Source organism: Paroedura picta, chromosome 7 (genome assembly GCF_049243985.1).
Source record: "Paroedura picta isolate Pp20150507F chromosome 7, Ppicta_v3.0, whole genome shotgun sequence".
Taxonomy (NCBI): Eukaryota; Metazoa; Chordata; class Lepidosauria; order Squamata; family Gekkonidae; genus Paroedura; species Paroedura picta.
In genome coordinates this window covers 64,876,010-64,896,249 of record NC_135375.1, presented here as the reverse complement: position 1 = coordinate 64,896,249, position 20,240 = coordinate 64,876,010, and positions in this window count along the sequence as shown.

Sequence of the window (20,240 nt, the reverse complement as noted above, 5' to 3'; positions counted from 1 at the left end):
TCCCCATGTCCTTGGTCTGTTTGAGGGATGCTGGAAATTTACTGCCGAGAACAACAGTAAGGGCAGACCAGATGTCTCCAACTATTCGCACCTTTTTAGATCAATAGCCGTTTTCTATGTGAACCCCTCTTTCTGCCTAAATTACTCCCCTATAAATACCTTTACGGGGAGGGGGGTTACCCATCCCTGTCTCTGTCAATCCATCCTCTGCACCTACCATGCTCATCTTGTTTCACCTTATGGAACTTTTTCTGAATAAAGACTGAATCCTTTGCACCACCTGTGTCTGGAGTGGCTTTGTAAGACGGGTTCTCTTCTGGTTGAGCAGGCCAGCCCATGGTTCATGACAGGGGGGTGGGGTGGAGGTGAAAAGTGCCTTCAAGTCACAGCTGATTTATTTATGTATTATCCCATTTCCTATACTGCCCCTCTCAAACCAGTCATCTTGGGGCTATGTACAGTATTAAAAACATACTGTCATAGTGATAAAACCACATAGAACTGAATAGAAATCTATATTAAAACCATTTAGACAAAAGCGCTAATCAACAGCCAAATTATTTGAGATGGTCCCACTGAAGAGCTGGTCCCAATTATATATTCATTTTATTTATTTATAATTGGATTTATATGACACCCCTTCCAGGCAAGCTGACTCAGGGCAGTTAATGTTATAGTTAAATAGCATTTAAATAGCAATTAAACAATCATTAACTGAAACCAATTAAAACTATCTCTCTCAAATTCCACTATCACGACAGTTTCTGAAGCCATTACCTGTAGATGCTTGTCTTATTCCAGGGAAGGTCTCTTGCAGGAGGGGACTAACTTGCTGATGTTATGAGTCATTGGTCCCAACCAAATGCCTGGTGGACGAGCTTCATCTTGCAGGCCCTTCAGACTGAGCCAGCTCTTGAAGGGCCTGCAGCTCTTCCAGGATCTTGTTCCACCAGGCAGGGGCCAGGACCAAAAAGTCCCTGGCCCTGGTTGAGGCCAGACACACATTTCAGGGGCCAGGAATCACTAGTCTGTTGATATTGGCTGAGTGCAATGCCCTGGGGGGCAGGGTGTAGTCAGTTAGGTGGCCCTTCTGACATGTGGGGCTCAGGCCACAGATGGCCTTAAATGTTTAAACCAAAACCTTTAACTTGATCCAGAATTCAACTGGGAGTCAATGCAACTGCTTAAGGACAGCCCTAATATGGGTTTTCCATGATGTTTTAGTGAGAACCCAGGCAGCTGCATTTTAGACCAGTTGCAGTTTCCAGATCACAGACAAGGGCAGGCCCATGTAGTGTGAGTTAATCCAGTCTGGAGGTGACCATCACAAGGATAAGTGTTCCATGGATAGGTGTTCCATGGACAAGCAGAACACTAGTAGTTTTGCTTGTTATAGATGGTAAAATGCCAGCTGTGCTACTCTAGTGACCTGTACTTCCATGGACAAAGAGGAACCAAAGATTATGCCCAGATTCCTAGTGGACTGTGCAGTCATAAGCTGTACCTCATCTAGGAAGGACAAGCATGCTTCCTCTCTCGGTCTTTTCCTACCCTGTCTCAAAGGAGAAGAAAGATTTATGATGTCCCATTGGGGTTTTCGAGGCAAGATATATTCAGCAGTAGTTTATCATTGCCCGACTCTTTGACCAATTCTGCACAGAGGTGCAAAACTTGAGCTGCCTGCTGCTTGCAAACACACGATTATAAGCCACGCATTTGCAAGCTTCCTGATAGGAGACCCCCTCCCACATTTTCCCACCACCTCATCATGGCTTTTTGCCTCTTGATCAAACAGCAAGGGAAAGCAAGTCTAACGTCTTTCCCCTGCTCCTCAGCTTCTTGCTCACAGCAAGCCATCAATCATAGCACAGCAGTTGCCTTGGGGGCTCAAACTTTCATCCCCCCTGAGCCCCTCTCCTCAAATTTTAAGATAGCTTGACTCAGTTTGCAAGACCTAAGCAAGACTGTTAATGATATGACATTTTGGAGGTCATTAATTCATATGGTCACCATGAATCAGAAGCGACTTGACAGCACTTAACACATGCAGAGGAAAAAACAGAAAATGCACTTGTGGTACCTCCAAGAAAAGCCTCAAGATGGTGAGCACCTGGATTCATGCCACAGTAAGGTTGATACTATACTCTAATGCACTATACATTGGGTTCCCCCTCAAAATCAGTTTGGAAACACCTGTTGGGGTAGAATGCTATCACTTGGCTATTATTGGGAGCCAGGTGGAGTATACATATTGCTTCCATCCTGCTGGGATTTCAATATCTGCCCATCAGATACCAGGCTGAATTTAAGGTATTAGCTATCATATACAAAGCCTTGAACCCTCATATCTGCAAGATCAGCTTCCCCTATGCTCCACCATGACAGCTTCACTCAGTGGAGCAGGGTCTTCTGCAAGTGCCAACCTACAAATAGGCAAAATCAATAACTGCCCACTCACATAATTAATTTCCACCCAATTGATGAAACCCCTCCAGGGCCATCAAGAAACCCCAGAGTATCATGGAACCCTTGTTGAGAAAGCCTGAGCTATGGAATGCACTAGCTGCAATCTGAATACCAGATTGTACCATCACAAGATCCTCTCATCTCATTTTACTTTACATGTATGTGAGGCAAATGATTACAAATTAGTGTGCACATTACTAAAGAGAGAAGCTGGCAGTCCACAAGAAATCACTGGAAGGGGGACCAACCAAGGGTCCCCAACAGGGTCCTTGTGAGTGCCATTGCACCTGCTGGCAATTTTCCTTGTTGTTGTTAGGTGCAAAGTCATGTCCGACCCATCGCAATCCCATGGACAATGATCCTCCAGGCCTTCCTGTCCTCTACCATTCCCCGGAGTCATAGAATCATAGAGCGAGTCCATTTAAGCTCGCACCGACTGCTTCAGTGACTCCATCCAGCTACCTCATTCTCTGTTGTCCCCTTCTTCTTTTGCCCTCAATTGCTCCCAGCATTAGGCTCTTCTCCAGGGAGTCCTTCCTTCTCATGAGGAGGCCAAAGAATTTGAATTTCATCTTCAGGATCTGGCCTTCTAAGAAGCAGTCCTTTTCCTAGTACCCACCAAATATTTTTAGAAAGTGGGTGTGGCCAACAGAGCTTCTCATTGGTCATTGATGATCTGACAGCTACTGCCAGGTGATTGTTTCTTAGGTAGTGCTATCTGCATACTTCTGTGTGGATATGAGAAAATCTTCTTTAACAATGTTCATTTTAAAAAGTATCCTGTTAAACAGAGCTTCCACCTGAAATGCTAAAGAACTACAGTGAGTTAGGCATAGCATCACTCTCTAACATTTTGTGGTTGGCTCTACCACCTACAACAGTTGTTTTGTGGTTGTGCTCACCATCCAGTGTCAGCTTTCCAAAGGTCCTCACTGGCTCAAAAAGTTTGAGGGGCCAATGATTTAGATATCTCCCCCTATCTCCCCTGTAGTCCCAAGAGCTTAAGCAGACTGATTTCTTCTTTTCCTTAACTGACATGCAGCTGCTTTCAATATTTCATCCCTTCTGGAGGACATTCTGTTCTCATCAGGCTTTTTGAGGTTCCCTCCCCTCTTTTTTTGGTAAATTTATAAAATCATAATTTTTATATAACTGAGGAAGCTGTCAAGTGTATAGAGACCTCTGCCTTGCTTCTGGCTATCCTACATTTGCTGCTTTCATCATCTACATGGAGACCGGCCAGTTTACCATTAGAAACACTCACACGGGGGCCTGCAAGAACTATTCCCCCATTTTTTCTCTCCCCCACTATTTCCTCTTTCCTTTCCTTGAAACCCCCCATTGTTTCTCGTCTTTTCCTGCTCCTTTTGCCCCTTCCCATCCACCAATCAACTTTATCTTCAGCTCTTCCTCCCTCCCTATCCTGGCTCTACCAGTTGCATCATGCTGGCTACCGAGCAGTGCCCATCCATGCCATGCAGAACCCACAGAGACTTGTGGGGGTGCCTCACTTCGCCCTGTATCTCATTCCTTACAATTCCCTCTTTCCATCCTCCTCACAACCCCCCTATGTATACCTTTCCTTGCTTCCTTCCTTCCTTTCAACCACCAATTTGCCTGTCATTTATCTGGCTTCCCATCTACAGCTGTGTTTATTTATTTCATTTATATCCCCACCTTTCTCTATAATAGGGACCCAAAACAGCTTATGTCATTCTCATCTCCATTTTAGAATCACAAAAATTTTGCAAGGTACGTTAGGCTGAGGATCTGTAAGTGGCCCAAAATCACCCAGCAAGCATCCATGGCAGAGAAACCTGGGCCTCCCAGATCCTATTCTGAAACTCTAACCAATACACCATACTGGGAGCTTACTATCACATGTAAAATACCACTTTCCAGTCTCTCCCCTTGTACCCAGCCTTGTGAAGCTTAGACATTTTACTGAAGTGAGCTTTGGCTCTTTCTCCAAGGAAAATCCATGTACCATGCTTTGTAGACTAGTTTGCTTTGCCTCAATGAAAATCTGATTCCTGAATCCAGTTGTGTACCGTTGACTGAGCCCAGATGTCTGACCTTAGCATGCATCCCACCTTTTTCTTTACTGTCTTCATGACTTCCAGTCCTGATCCTATTGTCTTTGTCCTTTATGCCAGTTCTGAGGTATGTTTTTACACCAGCACATAAATCCACACTTCACATACCTCTTCACTGAGCCATACAGGCACAATCTATTTTAGGGTTTAAAATCATATTTAGAAGCCCAAGCCTCTTTCACTGTTGCTGTGTACATGCATCTTGCTCCCTTATCTTATAGGACAGGTCTAATGGGAAACTGAAGACATGACATAATATTGTAATGTTTCCGATCTAACAGTATCCCTTAAGAATGCTTTAACTGGTAGAATTTTTTTTAAGCTGTGCATTCATCACACTGACAATAATGGAAATTATGGGTGTTCAACCAACTCTCAAAATTAGCTGAAAATGCTGACTCTTTTTAGAAACATCACTTTTCCCAAGAAGAGTAATTTTAAAAGGACTCGATTAATGCTGACAGAATAGCCTTATTTCACAAAGTAAACATCAGTATTCTGTGCCCCTCCAAATTGTATTGCTTAATGCAGCCACCTGATTAGAAGTGCAAACAAAAATGGCTATATCTCATGAATCAGTCTTCCTCAGTTTTGACTGCACTGTGTGATCCATCTGCAACTTCTCCAGATAGGAAACTACCAAAGAAAAATGAGAGTGAGAATATCATATATTTTCCCACTCCCACAAAGTAAGGAAAGAATCAAGGGACTAATGAATATGTAATGATTTGTGCGCAAATCTGGCAATTAACCAGCTTCTTCCGCCTCCTTTGTACACAGAGCTGGGGCCCACCTGCTTCTCTCCCACCCAGATATATTTCTGACATCCTTTCCTATTAGAATTCTGCACCAAAATTAAACTCATCTAACAATCAGCCTTGTTGCCGAGGAATGTTCCCACGTCATCTGTGTGTCATGACAACAGATGATAGAAACTGAGCTATTCAGGATTCAAAGTGCGTGTGTTTTCTCTCCCTCTCTTTTCCCCCAATAGCTTTTAAAAGAATTTGGAACAAAAGTGCTCACTTAGTGATGCAGTGCTGAGCTATCTAAAGCACTTAGGGCAGGTAGGCCTGCCTACATCTCAAGAGACAAAAATAAGCAGAGTGGGTTACACTTCCTGTTAAGTTGCGGGGGTGCAGGAAAAGGCACTTCCAGTGGAAAGAGGATGGCCAGAGAACAGAAAAAGACTGTGTAGAAAGAAACATCTAGAAACAATAAATACTCATCAGAAGAGAAACGGGCTATTACAGAGGCTGTAAACAGATCGCTGTAATAGGATGAGCCAACATAACGATTTACAATACATATTTTTGGACCTCTGAATGGAGTATTCTTTAGCTGTTTGTCAACATTTTGCAATGGGCAAGTTGAAATTTGTGTTGCAATTTTCATGCTTTTAAACAAGATGAATATATGAAAATGAGAAACAGCTAGTTTCCTACTCTTTAGAAGATATGTCATTCTGCAGCCCTGGGAAGAACACCAGGCAGAGTAGGGATGCCAGCTTAGGGTTGGAAAATACCTGGAGATTTGGGAGTAGAGTCTGAGGAGGGCAGGGTTGGAGAGGGGAGAGACTTCATTAGAGTTCAATGTCATAGAGGCCATCTTCCAGAGCAGTCTTTTTCTCCAGGTGAACTATTCCCTGTTTCCAGTTTGTTGTATGGCAAAAAGAGGGGAGAAGTGAGGAGAAAGACGAAAGTAGCAGCTGCCTAGACTGGCCTTTGTCAACCTTTTGGCCATGGAGGAGCCCTGGAATACTTTTTCAGGCTTTGAGGAGCCCCAGAAGTGATGTCAGCTGGCCAAGTCTCCCTGCCACACCCCTATAAATTGCATGCCATCAGAAGGACATCTCCATCTGCGTTTATAGCAGTCTTGAGGAGGACTGGGAAGGGGAGACAGAATGCGGTTTTAGGCAGGAATAAATGTGTTGGCTTTGCCCCCTCCCCAGCACAGAAACTTCAAGAGAGTTCACTAATGCTAGGGAGGGGGCAGGGGGAGCAAAGCAGCCAGTTTCCTAGCTTGTGTCTGAGTCCATTAAGACAGGAGGGGAAAAGCTGTGACCCCCTCTGGATCTACCACAGACTCCTGGCTGGGAATCCCTTGGGGCAATATTTTTTTCTGCACGGGCAACTATATTGCAAGGTTATGTCACAGTCCTTCAGATATGAGCTATCTAGACATTACCATAGTCAAAACTTTGCAAGATTCTGATATATATAGTATTCAAGTGCACATTTCAAACAGTTTTTTGAGTGAGGATTAGCTTGGGGGAGAGACTATAACACTTCTTAACTCCAAATTGACACATACTAAAGTGTCCTTTCCTTTTCATTTGTTTTAAAAGATCTTCTCCTGAGGCTCAAGATAAATTATATTAAAATGCAAAAAACAAACAAACAAACTATTGTTCATAAAAATGCCACAACTAAGCAAAACAAGCCATCAAATTATACTTTCATAGCAGCCCTTTTTAGTTTTCTCTTGCAAGGGGAATCATGCTAAGGGCCATGTTGGAGCTCTCTGGGTTCCGCAGGGGCTGCAAGCTGGATCATTTCTGCCAGGTGCTTGGTGAGGTCAAGTGGGAGGCCAAGAATGGGGTCCCTCCCTTCCCCTCTCATGATCAGGGCCCCTAGGCTGACACTGCCTTGGACCATCTTTAGTGGATAGACTGTGAGCAGCAGAGTTGAGGTTTTATAGGAAATAATAGCTTTTGTTGTTGCTGTCATCGATGATTTGTATTTGTATTAAAGTTTAATGGTTTTATATTTTTATTGTAAATTGCCACGGGCTGTCCTGGCCAAGAGTGGCAATCCAGAAATTCAATAAATAAATAAATAAAAACAGGGCAAAATCATTTCATGTGATGAGGGATGGGAGTTGTGACCTAGGATCACTGTAGGGTTAGTCTATAGTTTCTTTAAATGAAACCAAATCTTCAGGGTTATATGAATTGCATCCAAGATACTAAAAGAACTTTCAGTTGTAATTTCTGGGCCTCTGTCCATTATTTTTGACAATTGGTGGAGAACAGGTAAAGTGCTGAAGATTGGAGATGGGCAGATGTCCCCATCTTCAAGAAGGGGAAAAAGGAGGCTCTGGGTAAGTACTGACCCATCAGCTTGTCTATCGTTGGCTAATATTTTAGAACAAATCATCAAACAGCCGGTCCTTGAGCAATGAGAGCAGATGTCTGTAATTAGTAAGAGTCAGCATGGCTTTCTCAAGAACAAGTCGTGTCAGATTAACAGTCCTGTTACTCTCTTTTTTTGAGAAAGTTACTACCTTGCTAGATTATGGGAATGCTGTAGACATTGTTTACTTGATTTCAGTAAAGCTTTTGATAAGGGTCCGCATGATATTTTTATCGGCAAGTTGGTAAAATGCAGTATGGATCCTATTAGTTAGGTAGATCAAGAACTGGTTGACAGATCATACCCAAAGGGTGCTTGTAAATGGTTCGTCAACTTCCTGGTGACAAGTGGAGTGCCTCAGGAATCTGTCCTGGGCCCTGTCTTATTCAACATATACATAACTTATTTGGATGAAGGAATAGAGGTGGTGCTTATTAAATTTGATGATACTAAACTGGGAGGGGAAGCAAACACACCAGAAAACAGAATCAGGATACAGGATGATCTTGACAGGCTGGAAAGCTGGGCTAAAATGAATAAAATGAATTTTAATAGTAAAAAATGTAAAGTTCTGCATTTAGGTAGGAAAAATCAAATGCATCACCATAGGATGGGTGAGACTTGTCTTGGCAGTAGCACATGTGAAAAGGATCTTGGAGTTTTAGCAGACCAGACACTGAACATGAGTCAGCAGTGTGACTTGGTAGCTAAAAAGGCAAACAGGATTTTGGGCTGTATTAAAAGAAGTATATGTCCAGATCATGCAAGGTGATGTTACCACTTTACTCTGCTCTGGTTCGACCTCACCTGGAGTACTGTGTACAGTTTTTTGCCACCACAACTGAAGAAAGATGTAGAGAAACTGGAGTGTATCCAGAGGAGAGCTACAAAGTTGGTGAGGGGTTTGGAGACCAAGTCGTATGAGGAAAGGTTGAGAGAGCTTGATCTATTTAGCCTGGAGAGAAGAGAACTACGAGGTAATATAACCATCTTCAAATACTTGAAGGGCTGTCACATAGAAGATGGAGCAGACTTGTTTTCTATTGCCTCAGAGAGTCAGATCAGAGCCAATGGGTTAAAATTAAATCAAATTAATTTTCAGCTAAACTTCCGGAAGAAGTTCCTGACAGAGCAGTTCCTCAGTAGAATAGGCTTCCTCGGGTGGTGGCAAGTTCTCCTTCTTTGGAAGTTTTAAAGCAGAGGCTAGATAGTCATCTGACAGAAATGCTGATTTAATGAACTTAGGCAGATTGTGAGTGGGTGGGCAGGTAGTTGTTTGTTCCTGTATTGTGCCAGTGCGCCTCCCTCCCCCCCCCCCCCGGTCCCCAGCCCAAAAAAGGTTGGGGACCACTGGACTAGATGACCCTAGAGGTCTCTTCCAACTCTGTGATTCTATGATTCTATGATTCTAAATCATCCACCAAATGTTAGTCATGCAGCTTTCTGGAAAATCATATGATTATGGCCTACAGACAATTGCACTGAAGGTCTAGCTTTAACTGCTGGTTTTATTCATCTTAATAAGAGGAAACCGAGCAGGGCCTAATCTGAAAATCTTAACTGATACACAGGAAAGGGGGTCTCATGAGTATATTATTCCAGGGTTGCAATAGGCTATAAAGATCTACCACTTTGAATCAAGTGGCTGCAAAACTGTTTTTATATGTTCTCATCTCCCTTGTCCATCCAGAGGCTGCATGTGCTGTTCTACTCTGTGCATTTCTGAGTTTTCTCCAGGAGCAGCCTCAGATAAAGTAAGTTACAATAGTCAGTATTATACAGTATTATATACAGTAGTCATTGCATAATAATCTGCAGGCATGGTGAGATGTCTAAAAGGGTCAGAGCCTGTCCAGCAGATTATGGATGCCTGTAGCTACTGCCATCCCATTTTCCAAGGAGTCAAGTAGATTCCAGAAGAAACAAGTGGTTCTGAGTGTGTTTACTGGAGTATATTAGGTATGCTGCAAATTTTGCCATGAGTGTTTTTTGAAATCTGCACTTATATGTTTAAAGGTGTTGGCCAGATGTGAACCAATCACCCAGGCTGTTTCATTTGAGCTAAACAGCTGTGAATATCTGCAAGAGAAGTTTGCATTGGGGTTTTGCAAAACTGTGCAAGTGCAAATGTAACCCGATCAGCAGCCATTCCTGTCGCTAGGAGGAATACTAGAGGGACACTCAATTTATTTTATTTATTTATATGATTTGTGACAAATTCATTTATGTAATGTGCTGAGTGGAGCAGTTAAGCAGCAAGGACATGGCATAGAGGAACTTAACCTGCATAAGAATGTGCATTTCATGAAAAGCTAATTGCTCTGTACTGCATGATTAAGATGCAATACACAGAAGCAATGTGCTGAACAGTCATGAAGGGGCAATGAATAGTCAACCTGATCATCAAGAAATCAACTTTCTGTTCACAGCCAGCATACGCGACATGAGCTGAACCAGCAGGTATCTGGGCATCGCCTAGAGCAGGGGTGGCCAAACTGTGGTTCTCCAGATATCCATGGATCACAATTCCCATGAGCCTTTGCCAAAGTAAATATGATCATAGATATAACAATTCCCTCAGGAACATGAGGCTATCTGCATCAACTATAATGTATCTTCACAATACAGTACTAATCATACAATATTATTTCTTCACAATAAAGAATTTCAATTTCTTTAGTTATATCCACTTAACCATGGATTCTAGACCCAATTGAGGGCTGGGTGGCCACACTGGGTACTTAAAAGAAGAAGAAGGGTTGGTTTATATAACCTGCTTTTCACTACCTGAAGGAGTCCTCAAAGCGGTTTATGATTGCCTTCCCTTCCTCTCCCCACAACAGACACCCTGTGAGGTAGTTGGGGCTGAGAGAGATCTGTCAGAACTGCTCTTTGAGAATCACACAATCAGAACTGTGACTAGCCCAAGGTCCCCCAGTTTTCTGCATGTAGAGGAGGAAGAAATCAAACCCAGCTTGCCAGATTAGAAGCTGCAGCTATTAACAACTACACTACGCTAGCAAAGAACCATCGAGCCATATAACATTAGAATTTTGATGACAGTATACCCCAAAGCTCTTGACGTTTTTTGCCCATTTCCTTTACTTCTGTCTGTTTGTCTGTCTAACTCAGGGGTAGTCAAACTGCGGCCCTCCAGATGTCTATGGACTACAATTCCCATCCGCTGGCAGGGGCTTCATGGGAATTGTAGTCCATGGACATCTGGAGGGCCGCAGTTTGACTACCCCTGGTAACTAGTACATTTTACATGCCTTTCCTCCAAAGATGTTACACAGATATTTCACTTAATATTTCTGGTAAGACCTTGAAGGAGGAGCGTGTCTCATAGCTTAAGTGCCACTCAGCACTTAAAACCCACTCAGGGCGGTTATCCTGCCCCTACGTGCCTCCTCATCCAACCGGCTTGCCTGTCTGTCCAGCAAATTGCTTTCCGTCTCCCACCCCTTACCATATCTCCTCCTCCCGCTTCCCTCTGAGGCTTGGAGGCTGCAGATCCCTGCTGTGTGAGAACTGCCCCTGCTGGTGAATTTCATAACAGCTGCCTGCAGCCTTTGTAGGTCCTGGGGGGAGGGGAAGGCACTCCACAGAGTTCCTCCACTCCACCTCCCTAATCTAGCACCTGTTGTATTCCTGAATGCTAGAGCCTCGGCCCCTAGTCAGTAAAAATACTGAGTTTTTGGGACACTGAAGGTCAGTCTCCATGGTGCTGAAATAACCTCCCCAAACATGACATTCTGAATTCAGTCAGAGCTACATTATTTAGACTATTGGAGCACCAGTCTAGTCACCCAACCAGATAGTCAAGATAATCTTTCACAAAGAATATGCTGTCAAAAGCTTCTGAGAGCATAATTAAACCAGACAAGGAGTTAAAGGACTACTAATGCCATTCATAACCAAGCTGAAAACCAAGGGGAAAGGAGTAAAGAATGATTTGAATTGCTCTGATATCATGAATTCCCAAGGGAATGGAAGGGGCAGATCTAAAACCGACTGGGTCATCTTTTCCTAATTATCATTTTAAAGGAGTGAGTGAATACTATCTGCCATCCTCTCAAGTAGCATCCTGCACTTATGTAAAGAAGAAGCAGAGATCCTAGCCACCTGTTATTATATTTATGGAAACTAGAAGCAAAATTTAAGTCTGTATCTTTCATTCAGGAATATATCAAGACACCCATAGACACCCATATGTAAGTAGTTATGATTTATTACAAGTTGCTCTGTGTGTAATTAACGCACATTCTCATTTGTCACCAATCACATTGAAAAGAATGGGTCTGATTTTTGAACTCTTTGAAGTATTAATTTTGAAAATGCTTTTTCTCTTACATCTTTGTAAAGTTAAAATGCCCAAATAAAATTCAAGCAAATTGTGATTTAATGATGTGGGTAAAACCAAAACCAAAAAACTGTATTGACAAAGACATAAACTAGATTCATGTTCAGAAATTAAATGTGGAAAGAGGGAAACACACACACACACACACACACACACAAAACCAGAAAAAGAAAATGAAAAATATGGCCAAATATATTCAAAATACCAAGGCTCCATTTATATTGAAAAAGAATATTGTTTTCTTTCATTAAATAAGTGTTACATGGGAATAAAGCCACATCTCTTTTCTACTTTTAAGGACAACAGGTTGAGCACAGTGAAAGTTGGGGAACCCTCAAGACATGGTAGGATAAATGCAGAAGGCTGCAGCTTGAATTGGAAAATAATTTTCCCAATGTTGTATAAACTTTTGCTCCTTGTGGAAAGTTAGTAGAAAAGCCAATGGTTGCGAGAAGCCCATGAGGAAGTATGAGACACGATATAGGAAGCTGAATATACAGTTAGTTTTAATAATTACTGTTTGAGAAGATACATCCTATTTGCTAGGTGTTATGTGGCGCAGGTAGAGCCTCTTGTGGCGCAGAGTGGTAAGGCAGCTGTCTGAAAGCTCTGCCCATGAGGCTGGGAGTTCAATCCCAGCAGCCAGCTCAAGGTTGACTCAGCCTTCCATCCTTCCGGATGCAGGTCGGTAAAATGAGTACCCAGCTTGCTGGGGGTAAACGGTAATGACTGGGGAAGGCACTGGCAAACCACCCCATATTGAGTCTGCCATGAAAACACTAGAGGGTGTCACCCCAAGGGTCAGACATGACCCAGTGCTTGCACAGGGGATACCTTTACCTTTATAACAAATAATAAGGAAGGGTGCTTGCCTCCAATGGCCAGATAATGCCCTGCATATTTATTGTGCTGTTTTGACTCTTCCAGCTTACCAAAAAATACTGGAATGCAACTTGTTAGCATGTATATTTAGAAAGAACCTTTATTGTAAGATTCTTGGATCTGGATAGTGCCCTGTCTTTAAGGCGGATTGTCTTCTAGAAGCTAAGTACTAGAGAAAGAGAGAAAGAGGGGGGGAATACAAGATATTTTTAGCTGTTCATTCTAAAATAAACAATTCTACATGTAACATTTGTTATTCTGGTCCTACAATTCTGTTTCGCTAACAGTGGTCCACAGGTCTAAGGTGACTTGCTGTAGTACCATGCCATTACCATCCTCCTATGCATGAAAAATGCAGTTTGTTTCTATTTGGTCAGATATAATCTTTTAATAGAGTTTTCTTTTCTGAAAGCATGAACAGTATCATTCATAAAGCTGTTTTAAATCATGACAACAGTATGTTAACCATCATCAAATATATATAAATACTAGAAATCAAGCCCGCTGTAATTTGAAGACAGCGGGCGCTAGCGGAACTGTGTAGTTTCGCAGCGTAGCGGGGACGGATCGGAGGCCGGACGGTGGGTGGCCTGTGAAGTGGTGGCGAGTGCCCCCCCCGGGCCGCATCCTACCTGTCTTTGGAGGGGCAGGGAAGAACCGGCAATGGGCGGGCTGGAGGGCAGGAAGCAGCTTGCAGGCTCGGCGCGGCTCCTCCAGCGCAGGCGGGTGAGGTTCGGCTGTCGGGTGGGCGGGGTGGTCGTTGTCGGTGCTCCAGGATGGGTCGCCAGCGGCTGGTCCTGACTGCATGGGCCAGCGGGCAACCAGCAGAGTGTTTTGGTGGCACGGCCAGCAGGAGCAGTGACGCAGCGGCTTCTTGCTGTGGCGGGTGGCACCACAGGCCGTTCCCAGCCACACGTGGCTGCTGCGAGGGGTCGCAAAGTGAGGTGCGGCGGCAGGTGGAGGTGGGGCGATGGCCGCGGCCGCTGGGGGCACCTGGAGCCACAGGCAGGCGGCGACCTGCCTCGTGGAGGGTGAGCGATGGAATGGCGGCGGCGAGGCAGCTGCGAGCACAGCCGATGGGGGGTGGATCGGGAGACGCTTCGCGCCTCCCGATTCGTCAGTCCGGCAGCAAGGGACCATTGCCGCTGGATTGACAATCGGAGGGCACAATCGGCAGGTGCAGAGCGGCTGCCGATTGGGCCCTCTGATGGTCAGTCCAGGGGAAGGGGCCTATCGGCACCCTTCCTCATCATGGACAGGACCCGCCCTCAGGGTCCTTAACTGATTATTTTATCCGCTCCGCTAGGAGCAGTTAAAGATAATATCATGAAGCTGTCTTATACTGAATCAGACCTTCTGCAGTCAGTAATTGTCCACACAGAGACTGTAAGTGACTCCCCAGGGTCAAGGCATTTCACATCACCTCCTGCCTGGTCTCTTTAAATAAGATGCTGAGGACTGAACCTAGGACCATCTGCATGCTTGTAAGATGCTCTGAGCCATGGCCCATTCCTCCTGAATTAAGTTGGGGGCTATATATAGCAGAATGCTTTTACTGCTTTTGTACCATTTTTAAAGATTTTATTGTTATTAATTGTTGTTACCTGCCCTGTGTGTAGGAAGGGCGAGATACAAAAATAAACATGATGATGATTTAAGCGCAAAGATCAGAAGAGTAACATATCACTCCAGTAAGTTGATATTTTCTGCCATAGATGTATTTTAAAAAACCTCCGAAAAGAACATTTTACATTTAAAATATATTTTGTTTATTTAACATACACTGCGTATTATAGAACTACTGTTATAAAAAGTGTTACACTGCCATTTTTATAACACATAATAAAAAGAGAAATATATAACTTTATCTGGCGAGCACCAGCATCATATCCCATAACACATTACATCCTTTCCAATATTTACATATGCAGTCTATAAATCAGTTGTTTCTTTCCATCTTATTTTACTAATCAATATTATCAATATAATCAAAGACAGAACTCCATTTGCTAAGAATACTTTAGTTAACTGACAGCATGAGCCATCCAAAGTCGATAATTTATAAACGCCATGGATTTCATAGGCATGGATTTCAGCAAGTACTTGCTGAATCTTCTCCCACTGAAATTCTCCCACTGAACTTCAAATGATTAAAAAGTGCATATGAGGGTGGGGGGAAGGAAAGCATACCAAAGTGTTTAACCTCTGAATAGCTACTTCCTCTTTTCCATATTCAAAATCCCCATTGTTAGTTCATCTGCACTCCAAAGCACTCTAGTAAAGGCCTCATCTGAACTGTATCAAGAGAGCAGGCCTTTCAATATCTCTCCAAACCAGCAAGGCTTTTCTTAATCACCCTCTCACTGGCTACCAGGACATACAGCCTCTCTCTTTGTATGAGATATTAGCAGCATGATGGACTACAGCAGAGTTCTCATCTAATGAGATTTTGTTTATGAAACCCTTTAATAAAGCTGCAGAGAGTATATTTTCGTTCCCAGTAGATTCCAGCTCTCCTTTGAAAGAAGCAAAATTACTACAATTAATAATACCCTGTTATTCTAAATAATTCCAACAGATTGCATTCTTTGCGATACCATTTATCAACTGGAATTTTAAGTGTGTGTGTGTGTATCTACCTCAGATCCATCTCTACACCCACTAATACTCCTCGAGAACTAAAATGCATTTTATGCATATTAAAAGTACTGAATGAATCACATGATTTCTTGCTAACTTTCCACAGTTTTTTTCTACTGTGCAAAAGAAATGAGGCCTTTTTGAAAAACTATTGTTATCTTGCCTTACGAATGGGGATAACTGTGCCACTCAGCCCTGCCGCCACATCTCTCAATACTTCCTTCACTGTACTATCACATATAGTTTTGGCTTTGTTGACATCTTTAAATTAACAAGTGTTAAAGTAAGAATTTTCCAAAACTATTAATTTAGTTCAATAGTCTTGTTGAACTTTTGTAAGGGCTTACTAATGAGAGCAGTTAATTTGTATTTGGCTTTTATCTTCATAAATCACTGACTGCTTATTGCAGTCCTGTTTTCTTTATTAATATGCAAATATGATAAAAAAAAATTTTATTATAGTTATATACCACCCTCCCTTGCAGCTGAGGGCAATTTACATTAGAAATCTCTTTCCTATAGCAATTATTTTGTGTAAATGCCCACCACTGTCCACATGGCTAAGAAACTAGAAGCATTTCCTTCAGGAAAAGCCATATCTTTTGGGGATACAACTCTGCAAGTCATTGATGTTCTGTTTATGTCTAGAGCGTGTTAGGACAAGGTTGGATCATGGAGCAACTCCTCTAGCTATAAACCTGGAGGATTTGTACTCTGTTTCAAGATCCCTGAGGTCATTTGTTGGAACTCAAAGGTGGAACTGTAAGGACAGTGAGAGGAAGGTTCTGCTTAGTTGATCAAGCAAAGGCAGAGACTGGAATATTAATGCTCAGTGAGTTTGGAATCTCCATATGGACTGCCAATCTCAAGGGCCACTTCCCTATTCTCTTCTGGGCATAGGTAGCTCAGGCCTGGCTCAGGCCTAGCCCAGGCAGTTCAATCCCAGGTAACTCACTGAACTAGATCCTAATCTCAGACAAAGAGGTTCCCAGGAGTCCATGACAATAGATGTATGTGTTTCCTTGTTAAATTTGCCAAACTCCAGGTCCTATAGCAGATCAAAAACAAAATCAATTGTCAAGAAGTGGTTTCTTCTCCTAATTTATTAACTATAATCCTTGTTATTAAATGTATCAGCAGCCAAAATGGGGTCCCAGGTATATTATCCCGCTTTATTAATCTTCGTCAATGGTTGCAAGTCCTTATCTTAATATGAACCTTCAATATCAGAGTAGTCACCAACCAGTTTAAATTCCAGGAAAGTAAGACATATCACATAGGCAAAGACTTTAAAGTAACGGGGTCCTACCTTGAGATCGCCCAGAAGTACAACTACAGAGATGATACATTCTGCAGGAAATGGCTGCTTTGGAGCATCAATGCTATGACATTATACACCACTGAGGTCCTTCCCCAGATTCTGTAATGTCTCCCTTGGCTGTGGGTTCCCAGGTTAGTTCTCATTCAGGTATCTGTTCTTGGGTCATTCAGCAGAGACAAGCTGGCTCAAAGCATTGTTTATTTGGAAGGAGCCAACTCCAACAACCAACAATTTTATCTAAAATACAAAACTGGAAACTGAAATAAGAGCTCCACCCAATAAGACCAAACTAAATCACACAGACATTAGGAGTGGAGCAGACTGTTCCATTACATACATACATGTATACAATAAATACACCACAAGTTTTATCCATCAAACCTCCAGGAATTTCCCAGCTCACAGCAATCGCTTGCTGTTATGAGGAAATGTATGCCAGAAATTATTTTCTGTTTCTGTTTTTGGAAGGTACACTTGTTCATCTGAAGAAGTAAGTGCACATGCACACAAAAGCTTATACTCAGAATTAAACTGTGTTGGGCTTAAAGGTGCCACTGGACTTAAACTTTGTTCTGTTGATTCCAACCCACTTGGATCTATGCACAGTTGTAGGCAAAATTGTGTCATCCATTAAAATAAACTGGAGTATACACACATTTAGGATCTCCATATATAGATCAGTCCACATGACTCTGGAACATATATCTGTGCATAATAATGATGTATAGGAGTCATCCCATATCTGTTAAAACAAACTCAAGATCTGGCCAATTCTATAAGGCAAAGGGCTGTCTGCTTACACTATTTAACACAGCCTACAGTAAATGCACTCATTTGTAAAGTTGACCAGGAAAAGTTCTCTAATGTATTTCCCTGTGCAGCTGTAATGATACATGATAATACTTATATGTAAGGCAAGGAGATCCTGAAATACAGAAGCCTTAGCAAATTGGTTTTCTACCATTCTTTAACCACCTGTACAGAAGAAATATAGCAGTCCACAAAAACATACACAAGAGAGATGTTATTTCTGATGTTATACTGTGTTTTATTCTGCTGTTTTGTTTTAGGCAAAGGGAAAGATACACATCAGAGAATATTTATATGCTTTTTATGTTCCCAAATGCCTATTAAGTATGATGGAGCTTGTAACTAGACAACATTTGGCATTAATGAGGACTTCTCATAGGAAGGGGACTTTTATTTATTGCAATAATAAACAAACGAGAAACTAAAATTAACATAGATATTAATCTTGAAGGTTTGAAGCCTCAATAATGGTACTTCATTGATATATATCAGTGATTGTGAAATATTCGCAGAACTAGAACCTTTGAAAGGATTGTAATAGCTATTAGTAAGAGACAACATCTATGTTGTTTTTCCTGCACAATGTATAATTGGTCGAATCAAGATACCTTCTGTTGCAGTGCAAAAATATGCAGACCACCAGCAAGATTATGTCTTATTCTTTTGTACTCCATCTTTCCCTCCAGTGGGGCTCCAAAGCAGCTTATATTTTTCTCCAGTCCTCTGTTTTTTTCTTCTTCACACCAACCTCGTGAGGCAGGTTAGACTGAGAGAATGGCTGGCCCAAGGTCAGCCAGTGAAATTCCATGGCACAAGTGGGGATTCAAACTCAGGTCTCAAGAGGGAAAAAAGTGGGAAGGACAAGTTAAGGGAGGCCCAAGGATGGACTACAACGTTTTCTAACCTCAACCATAGGCCTGATGGAAAAGCTGTAATCAAGCTGTAGAACAGAAGTAGTCAAGTCTAGGGGTTATCGTCACATGGATCACTGTGGCCAGGTGCTCCAGGGCCAAATAGGGCACTAGCACTTTAGCTTGGCAAAGATACACTACCCTCATGACAAGCCTCCATAGTCAGGGAGGCAGCGAAGATCATGCCCATGTTTCTGACTTTCTGTGCAATTGTAAGCTGCATATCACCCAGCCTGGGGAGGAATGTTTTCTGATTTGGTCCCTTCCTCCCTAGCCACAGGACCTCTGTCTTTGAAGGGTTCAATTTCAGGTGTCTTGCTTTGAACCACTCTACCAGTGTCTCCAGGCACTAGACCAATCAGCTCAGAGGGACATCCAGCCGATCATCCAGAGGGTGAGAGGGTGCATGAAGAATAATGTCAAGGATACCTTATTGAAGGGACTGGGGATTTTTCTCTAGGCCTGTTTAAAGCCCTAATAGCACTGTGGGATAGAGATACATATAAACAATCTGTGTGCCGGACCCTGGGAGAATGGAATAGTGCCTCTGCTTAAAACTGGGCAAAGGTAGGGAAAGGTATGCGTAAGGCATTACTAAGTAAAGCAAATGGATGGATGACCTTACTCTGCCAGCCTGCTCATTTCAGGACACCCTTATATTCCCCCCCTGCCCATTGTTAATTGGCTGTGATTGATGCATCTTGTAACAGCAGACTGCATTAGTAATCCTTTCCTCACCCCTCCAGTTTCAGGCAACCTATCTACATGGTTCATGTCACACTAGAAACTGTTAAGAATCTGCCCCATCACTCATTCTGGTGCTTAAGGAGCAGGGAAAGCAGATGGGATGGGTCTAAGCAGCATCTTCCTCTCAGTACACAGTCCTGATGAAAAACAATAGGCATTCCTAAATGGCCAGTAGGGAGGGAAAGCAGCCCGATACAGCCTTGTCTCATCCGAACTTGGAAGCTAATCAGAGTCAGTACTTGGAACAGAGACCACCAAGGAAGACTGCAGAGGAAGGCGGTGAGAAACTACCTCAGCTTCTCACTTGCTTTGTAAACCCTTTGCTGGGGTCGCCATAAGTTGGCTGGGACTTCATGGCATTTTACATATACACAATTGGCCACTAAGTAGCCATAATCCACCTTTATCCTAAATCACTTGTATAATATGTGAAAAGCCACAGATGAGTATAGGGTGCAGACTGAAAACAAGTATTTAACAGTGAAAACTCTAACCAGCAAAAGGGGACAAAAAAGACCCAGATTCAAATCCTATGCTTGGTTTGTTCCTTGTTCTCATTTGTTTTAATTCTAATTTCAGGTTTCTGGATGCTACTACATTGAGTGGGGTAGTTAATACCATGGAGGACAGAAATAGGATAAGATGACCAGATTGTCCCACGTTTGGGGGGACATCTGGGGATACCTGGCAAATTGTACTTATGTTGAAATTAAAATATGTATATATTACAATACTATTTTTGCGTTCTATGCGTTCTATGAAACTTTTTGTTGCTCCATATAGACCAAAATTTTAATCAAGAACCCCCCCCCCCGTCAATGGTGTCCTGCTTTACCAATGTTAAAATCTGGTCACCTTAAAATAGGAGCC